Below are 8,225 nucleotides of genomic sequence, written 5' to 3'. Positions count from 1 at the left end.
TGCTCCCCTTCCACCAGCTCAGGGTACTGGGTATCCAGAGAACAACAGAGAACAATTGCCGCTAAAGACTGAGGCAAAGAAGGCATTGAGCACCTCCGCCTTTTCCTCATCTCTTGTAACTAAGTTTCCCCCTGCATCCAGTAAAGGATGGAGATTCTCCTTAGTTCTCCTTTTTGTGTTAATGTATTTATAAAAACATTTTCTGTTGTCTTTAACAGCAGTAGCCAGATTGAGCTCCAGATGAGCTTTGGCCTTTTTAATTTTGTTCCTACACATCCTTACAACATCCTTATAATCATTCTGAGTGGGCTGCCCTCTTTTCCAATGATCATAAACCTTTTTTTTTTTTTTTTTTTTTTTTTTCCTAAGCTCTAGCCACAACTCTCTGTTCAGCCAGGCTGGTCTTATTCCATGCTGGCTCGTCTTTGGGCATGTGGGGACAGACCTCTCCTGAGCCTTTAACATTTCCTTCTTGAGGAGTGCCCAACCTTCCTGGACTCCTCTGCCCTTCAGAACTGCCTCCCAAGGGACTCCACCAACCAGTGTCCTGAACAGCTCAAAGTCTGCCCTCCAGAAGTCCAAGACAGCAGTTTTACTGGTCCCCCTCCTGACTTCACCAAGAATAGAGAACTCTACCATTTCTTGGTCACTCTGCCCAAGACAGCTCCCTACTACCACATCTCCCACCAGTCCTTCTCTGTTTGTGAACAGAAGGTCAAGCAGGACACCTCCCTGGTAGGCTTACTAACCAGATGTATCAGGAAGCTATCTTCCATGCTCTCCAGAAACTTTCTAGACTGCTTCCTCTGAGGTATATTTTATTTCCAGGATATGTCTGGGAAGTTGAAATCCCCAAGAGAACAAATGTTGGTGATTTCACAACTTTTGCCAGCTGCCTGTAGAATTCCTCATCCGTCTCCTCATCCTGGTTTGGCGGTCTGTAATAGACCCCCACCAGGATGCTTCCCTTGTTGGCCTTCCCGCTGATCCTAACCCACAGGGACTCAACCTTATCTTTCCCAGTCTCAGCCTCGAGTTCCACAACATCAAAACACTCTCTAATTTAGACAGCCACACCATCACCCTTTCTGTGCTACCTGTCCCTTCTGAAGTCTATAGCCAGTCATTGCAGCACTCCAGCCATGGGAGTAGTCCCACCGTGTTTCAGTGATGGCAACCAAGTCATAGCCTGCCTGCTGCACGATGGCTTCCAGCTCCTCCAGTTTGTTGCCCATGCTGTGTGCATTAGTGTAGATGCACTTCAGCTGGGCCATTGCCTGCTCCCCCGGCCCTGACACTGTTCCCCCGGCACACCTCTAACAAGCCTTATTCCCTCCCCGTCCCTGTCGCCCTTCCTACCTACTTTAAAGCCCTCTCAATGAGCCCTGCCAGCTCCTGTGCTGGTGTCTGTTTTCCCCTTCGAGACAGGTGGGACCCATCTGCAGTTAGCAGGCCGGGTGCCGAGTAAAGCACCCCGTGGTCAAAACCCCCCAAGTTTCCGTTTTGGCACCAGCTTCTGAGCCACCTCTTTATCAGGTGGGCTTTCCGAGTCCTCTCTGTACCCCTTCCTGCCACTGTAGGGATGGAGGAAATCACGACCTGTACTCCCACTCCATCTACAGCTTGTCCCAGTCCCCTAAAGTCCTGTTTGATAGCCTTCAGGCTTCTCTCTTCCATATTATCTCTGCCAGCCTGGAGTATCAAAAGAGGATAGTAGTCAGAGCGGCGAACCAGGTTAGGAAGCTTTCTGGCAATGTCCCTGACCCTGGCTCCAGGGAGGCAGCAGACTTCCCTATGGGTAGGGTCAGGTTGACAAATAAGTCCCTCTGTTCCCCTGAGAAGGGAGTCGCCTACAACGATCACCCTTCTTTATTTCTTAGTGGAGGCAGTCCTGAGACATGGAGTCAACTTCCTCGCGCTAGGCATCCTCCTGGGTAGTCTTTTCACCTCATCCTCACCCACTGGTCTCTCAAGCTCCAGGGCCTCAAACCAGTTGTGTATGGGCACTTGGGGAGGCAGGGCTGGTAGGGAGGGGGATTGCCTGTGATGTCTAGCAGGGACCTGTTTCCATTCCTCCTCATCTCCTAGGTCCCCTCCCTCTGCTTCACAGGGCAGGGGGACCACCATGGTTTTGGGGTGTCTCACCCCAGTGCCGTTCCTTCAGGCCTTGCAAGGAATTGTCCCACAGGTCTATCTCCTGCTCACACTCCCTGATGGCCATCAACCTCTCCATCTCTTCCTTGAGCTCTGCCACCAGGCTGAGCAGGTCATCCACCTGCTCACACCTCACACACACAGTGTCTCTGCCACCCTCAGAGAGCAGCAACAGGCTCAGTCATTCCGTGTACCCAGAGACCTGAATGGCCACATTTTTGAGCAAGCAGTCAGTCTGGGTGGTCACAGATTTTTTATAAAGAGCTCTCCACCTCGTGATGACTATGTCTGTTTACCTATAACTATGCAGCTGGTAAATGAGTTGTTCTCGTGAGTGGGGCGGAACGTTCTGCCCTGCCTGCGCACACTGCCACGCAAACTGCCGCACCTCACCCCACTACCGCACCTCGCCCTGTTTACCCGCCCTGTTCACCATGCTCCTGGTCGCTCACGCTCCCTATGGACTGTCTTTGTATGGCGAGGAGGGGGCGCTGCTGGCTCCACCTATGCCTCATCAGGCTCCCTCGTGAGGGTTGCTGGGTCCTGGCAGCTCCCTCAGCTGCTTCGAGTGGCCTCAGTGCTGCAAAAAAGCCCTGCCTGCCTCAATTCCCCGCTCCGCAGCAGAATGCGGAGCCCCAGTACCGGTCATCTCAGCGAGTGGCTGCAAAATGGCACCAATGCCTGATTTAAATGGCCTGCCGCTCATGCTGCTGGCTCCGCCTATGCCTTGTCAGCCTATTGTCCTCCATTTAGTTGTTAGCATAATTTAAAAATACTTTTTTATTTTCCCCCACAGCATTGGTCAACTAAAATAGCAAACAGCATCTCTACCTGTGTGCACCTGAACTTGCTGCCAGTGGCCAGACACTTTATTTTTCCACTTAAACTGTAGAAGAAGATCCCTGCTTAGTCAAGACAGGTGTCTTCCCCACCTTCTGACTTATAGAATCATAGAATCATTAAGGTTAGAAAAGACCTCCAAGATCACCTATTAGAACCGTTACCCTACATTACCCACTAGACATACATTACCTACAGAAGGTCTGTTCTAACTGCAGAGAAATTACATATTTTTCAAGATAGTGCACTTTTCATTTATGTAGAATAAGTAAAACATGAGAATTTCTTATGATGAATGTACCTGAAATGGCATAAAACCTCTACATACAGACACTTGGGAAATGATTCACTTAAACAGTTGGCAAGTTGGCAAGTGCCAGCTTAAATATTCAGTGGCATCTGAGACATCTGCACAGGGATTAAAAATGTGATAAAAGTTGTAGGGTTCTGTCACCCAACTCTGAATTCCTTGAAGAGCCTGGAATGATAATCACTCTGCATAGGTAGTAGAAACTATCACTAGTGTTTTCTCTACTTCAGAGACAATAGGTCTTCCTGTATTATCTTACTGGGTTTCCAGAAAACTTAGCTACTAGTAAGAGGATTTTTATTTTAATTTTTTTCCCCATACCTTTTCCACTCACTAATTAGAAAAAAAATGATTGGTTTGTAGAAAATGATGCCTTTTTGGTGGAACAACAAAAGAAAAACAACAACAACAACAACAACAACTGTATGAAATACCTGTATCACTTCTTCACATCAATCTGTCTTCCAGTTTCCAACAGAACTCACAAAAGAGAAATATACAAAAGAAAGCCAGGAGAGACTGAAGAATGCTCAGACTGTTAACTTTTTTTCCTAATCTGAAAGTCTGGAGACAAGAAGAACCATTAGAAGCCAACTACTACTCAACGTCTGCTGTTAAAAACTGTATCTTCCAATACTCTGATAAATCCTTAAATCTCGTTCTGCTAGAGACAGAACTGTGTTTTTCAGTGATTTGCTGTGAATTCAGACTCTTTGACATTTTTTCACAAAAGAAGGAGAAGCTGCAGTACTTAAAACTCTAGGATTGTAAGAATAGCTTTAGTTCACACTATATACACACCTAAAAGAACTGTTTGATTCATCACTGGGTAAATATTTAGTTTTAGTGCAATTATATTAATGATTTTGATCACTATTCATATTTCAGAAAAAAATTATACACAAAAATTCTCCATTTCTATAACGTCTTACTGGATTAACTTCATTAAATTCCATGTTAATTTTTCTTGAATAAAAAGACTGCAATGTTAGGCTGAAAGGCAAATTATATACTGAACTGCTTATGAGTATACCATTATTTGTGATTAAATTTGAGTATTACTGGCCTATTAACCTGTACAATTTGAACAAGCTACAGAGGTGGTGAACACTGCTATTCATTAAGACCTACTGACAGGTTCACAGTTATTCATATATCTAAGCATAATATTTTCAATGCTGATGACTCACACTAGCAGTTTTTAAAAGTTATACACCACCAGACAAAACTCAGATAAATAGATAAAGTAAGAGGCAACTGATAAAAAATACCTTATAAATAAATATTTACCTGAAAATGTTAAAGCATTTGCAGAGCTGTCACAATGTTTTAAAGGTGATAAACTAACCTCTTTTGAAGCTTAAATACAGACAGCTTTATTCAAGAAAATTCTATGAAAGGTGTAATGAGAAAGAGGTAACTGAAGATAATACAGAACTGTAGCTGGAGCTAAAACTGTCAAGTCTAAGTGCTTAAAAATTCATATTTAGACATCAAATATGAAGAATCAGGTCTTTATACTGTTCATCAACCAGAAGTTTCCATACATATACAGAAAAGAAAAGGCCAGGTTTTCAAAAATTACCATACAAAGTGGAACTTCTTGAGATCTCATGGGAATTTATAGTATAGAGACTGTCTTTTTGTTTTGTTTTGTTTTAAGAAGGTGCTTTCCTATTTTCACTTTCACAACTTGCTACAGAGTTGTCCAAAGGAGATTGTATTTTAAACATAATCATGTCTATTATGATGATCAAGGAGATGTGTCTTCTGTGTCCACAGAACTATCTGAAACAGTGGCAGACAAAGCCCTTTTTTCTTTTTTTTTTTTTTTCTTTTGTTTTTGTTTTGTTTGTTTGTTTGTTTGTCTGGCAAAAACAAGACACACATAAGCAGATCAGAACAGCTTCAATAAGAGAGACAGTGCCTGAAAAATGCAATGAAGTTTCATATGTGAAATCTGTGAGCAAACTGGAGTGTCAGTCAAGCTTGATGTGTCATGGTATAGTGATTCTGACTAGGATTCAAGCAGGTAGTCTTGAGAATGTGGCACTGGGGTCAGACTTATCATACTTTTCCCTTACTAATAAGCTTAAAAAATTAGTAATAGTAACATAGATATGCTGCATAAAACTGCATGCTAGGTTAGCTCTCTTAACAGTCCTCAGAACTCTTTTAAAGTACCATAACATTTTATAATGTTCTAAAGATCTGATGGTTAAATTGAGTATCTTGGTTGTGGAGGAATCCTCATTGGGAAGGAAACTGAGAAAAACTGCTTGTTTGTGACAACTGCTTGTTTGTGACTGTGGGGAGTAAACCTCAGTCAGTAGCCATATGTCCATCCAGCCTCCAGCCTCTCACTCATTTGCCTTCCCCTACAAGAAGAGGTAGAAAATAGAATGAGAAAGCTTGTGGGTTGACATAAAGGTAGGGAAATTGCTTACTATTTACCCTCATGGGCAAAACAGACTCAGTTTGGGGAAAAATATTACATTTATTGCAAATTTAAATAGATTTGAGAAACAAACAAAACAAAACACTTTTTTTTTTTCCTTTTTTTTTTTTTTTTTTTTTTTTCTTTAATTAACATTGCAGAAACCTAGAGTCAAATCCTGTTATGGTAGTTGACTTCCATAATTTATATAGCATTTTCCCACATGCTGCAAGGGAATACCTGCTCTGCCTAAAACACCTCCTTGCGCTCCATCTTCTCTAACCTTATCATTCTCACTAATGTTTCTTGCTCTTTTTTACTCCTTGTCTGCCTGTGTGTCAATTTTCTCTTTTTGAAATACGTTGGTTTTTAAAGGTGCCACCAACTTTGCTGATGAGCTCAGCTTTGGCTTGCAGTGCATCCACTGCAGATATGGTTGGAATCATCTGTCCTTGGCACAGGGAAGTCCATACCTCTTCTCACAGATGACCCTCCTGCAGTGCCTGTGCTGTCAAAACCTTGACATGTAAACCCAATACAGTGATAAATCAAAGACTCGGGAGATCCCATCTGAATGCCTGAATAAGGACATTTTTTTTTTTTTTAAATAATAATAAATTCAAAATGTCATTGCCATTTTGTTACAGAAAGGAACAACTTTCAACAAGCTTTCCTAAGAAATATATGCACACCATAGTTCTGTTGTCTGAACAGTCCTAATTTACCTAAACACAGACTGAACTCTTCCTGTCTATGCAACGGGTTACTCAATAAGTAAAACCACATCTTACAGCTTTCAAATTGGCATCACACAGAATCACAGAATTATAGAATGGTTGAGGGTAGAACGGATGTCTAGGTCATTTAGGTCCTGTTCAGCCATGGCCACCAAGACCAAGTTGCCCAGGTCCACGTCCACCTTTTGAATATCTCCAAGGAGGAAAGGTCCACAACCTCTTTAGCAACATGTTCCAGTGTTCAGTCACTCTCACAGTAATCCTCAAAGTAATGTAATACAGGTGATAAGATTAAGAAAAAAAAAAAAAAAAAAAAAAAAAAAAAAGAGAGAGAAGGTTAAATGCAGAAAAATAACAATGTAACATTCCTACATTATGAGGAACTTTCTTTCCTTCAATGAAATGCTACTTTATGTATGAAAATAAAATAGCTGTGTGGGATTTTTGAGCTGTTTATATGGTCAAAAAAATGTAAATGCAGAACTTGAAACTGAAAACACTCTATATAGTGTAGTCAAGAGCTGTATTTTCAGTATATGCTCATGGTTCAGATGCATTGAAGAAATAATGGAAATAGTTGGAGAATATAGTAGGTGTGGGACAGGATGTTATTTCAGAATCAGTGGCCAGAGTTAGTACTTTGTGTCAGCTTCTGTTTCAAGATGTGCTGGGGATAATGTTGAAAGCAATATCATTTACTAAGTCAGTGAGGTTATGTGAGATAATGCCTAATGTTGTCCTCAAAAGTTTCCACCAGTATAACACTTCATGAAGGGCTGGGAGCTGAAAGAAGTCAGCTTTTGTCTGCAGTTGCATTGTGTCTTCCTTTTGTTTGTTTGTTTGTTTTTGTTTTGTTTTGTTTTGTTTTTGTGCATGTGTGTGCACCTGTGTGTCTTTATTTACCTCCTCCAACCTACTGTGGGTAACCTTCCTGAACTGGGCCTTGAACAAGATAATCTCCAGAAGTCACTTCCAGCATCAGCCATTCTGTGATACTGTGATTTATATGTGTCTAAAAGACATGCAGCCCCATACATATTGAATCACAGAATGGTTCAGGGTGGAAGGGACCTCCAGAGGTCACCTGGTCCAACCCGTTTGCTCAAGCTGTGTTACCTATGTCATCTACAGCAACTTGCCCCAGACCAAGTCCAAATGTTTTTTGAAGATATCCAATGGAATAGAATCTACAACATCCCTGGAAAACCTGTGGCAGTACAAGTGCCTTCACAGTAAAAAAAAAGCTTTGCTTTGTGTTCAGAGAGACCTCCCGTGTTTCACTTTCTGCCAATTGCCTCTTGCACTGGGAATCACTGAAAAGAGCATGGCTCCATTCTCTTCTGCACCTTCTGCACCTCTCTTTTAGGTCTATGCCTCTCTTGTGTTGGGGAACCCAGACTGGACACAGTACTCTAGATGTGGCCTTATTTTCCCTGAGTACAGGGAAAGGATCACCTCCCTCAAACTGCACACAATACTTTGTCTAATTTAGTTCAGGATACCACATTGTGGGCTTTCATTCAACTTGTCCACCAGGCCCCCCAGGTCCTTTCAGCTGACTAGCACTTAAGCTGGTCAGCATATACTGGTGCAGGCAGTTGTTCCAACCCAAGTGCAGGATTGTGTTGAACTTTTTGAGGTGCTTGTCAGCCCATTTCTCCAGCCTGTTGAGTTCCCTCTGGGTAGAAGCATGATGTTCTGTCACATCAGCCACTTCTCTATTTTTTCCGTCATCAGTGTACAGTCT

This window comes from Oxyura jamaicensis, chromosome 1, assembly GCF_011077185.1.
Source record: "Oxyura jamaicensis isolate SHBP4307 breed ruddy duck chromosome 1, BPBGC_Ojam_1.0, whole genome shotgun sequence".
Lineage (NCBI taxonomy): Eukaryota > Metazoa > Chordata > Aves > Anseriformes > Anatidae > Oxyura > Oxyura jamaicensis.
Note: the sequence above shows the minus strand (reverse complement) of the source record.